Source organism: Scatophagus argus, chromosome 6 (assembly GCF_020382885.2).
Source record: "Scatophagus argus isolate fScaArg1 chromosome 6, fScaArg1.pri, whole genome shotgun sequence".
NCBI lineage: Eukaryota > Metazoa > Chordata > Actinopteri > Scatophagidae > Scatophagus > Scatophagus argus.
The window spans coordinates 18,910,157-18,911,527 of record NC_058498.1 but is presented as its reverse complement, the minus strand read 5'-3'; positions in this window follow the sequence as shown (position 1 = coordinate 18,911,527).

Genomic DNA, 1,371 nt, shown 5'->3' with positions numbered 1-1,371 from the left:
AAGAGGCTGGGCAGACAGATCTAGCGGCTACGCGACGTATGACAGGCGCACTACGCGAGACTCTGGTTAGCAGCGTTTCAGCGTGGTCATGCCATTGGAGAGGGGGACATTTGCCTTTTCATCCTGAAAAAAATCAAGCCACTTAGTGTTTATTTTACAGTATGTTTCGTCATGTCATGCTGAAAGGCTTATGTTGAAATCTGATGCCGAAAAACTTTTTATTAATATCATAAAACATATAGCAGGTACCATAAAGACATATGTAGTTCGTCATTCACCTACGCATTAAACAAGATATTGTTTGAATTTGCCAAAACGATAGTTAGAGTTTAGATATTTTGTGCCAGTGTCCATTCAAAGCTCATGCGGTAGTTTATGATTCATCGTTTTTATTGGCATTGTTCATTTTATAGGACAATGTGTAATGGGGATTTGCTGAACAGGAAAAGCACGTCTACATTTTTGAAAACTTTTAGGCTATTCAGTCTAAAATTGACTTTGATCGCTCTGGTCAGGGATAAGTTCATGCGTGAGCTCCACAGATGATTCAGTTTCAGAGTGGGCTCAATCCTTGCGCAGGAGCAGAAGCAGTTCCAAGACTCATGCTGGATAATGCTAAATTAAACGTGTACTGGCACCTAGTGGTCACATATGAACAACTCACTTCAATCTCGTTTGCAACAATTCCTTTTATTTGTGTTATCAACAAGATAAAGATGACACAATTTTGAAAGGATGTAAAAACATGAGATATGAACTTGCCTATGAAAATGTGACTGTCCTGGCAGATTCGCCCGATAGACCATAATGACAAAGTGAACACTTGTCACTGCTCAGATATGTACTATATGTCCTTTTACTGCTACTTTATACTTACTCCACTAAATTTTGGAAGCAAATCTGTGGGACTAATAGAGGTCTGTTTTATCTCTTCTTAAAAATTGTGCTTTTTAGTGCATTTCTTTGAAAACTCCACTTAATTTTTAGATTTATATTTGTAATATATTTATAAACTAATAAATTATGTGATTATAGGTTAAGATACCCACTATATAAAGTAACTGAAAGTAGCTCTACCTTCACAAGCTGCAACAAGATGAACACATCAATAATCATTATCCAGTAATATAGTATGGTCTATTCTGAAATTGTCCATTCTGCATAATGAGAGATTTCACATTTGGTACTTTAAGTATGTTTTGATTCTAATACTTTTGTACTTTTACCTCTGTAATATTTTTTAATGCAAGACTTTTACTTGTTAGAGTATTTTTACACTGTGATATTGCTAGATTTACTTGAGTAAACTATCTGCATTTTTCTTCCACCCTGACATTTTAATTACTTTAATTATTCATCCCAAAACATTAG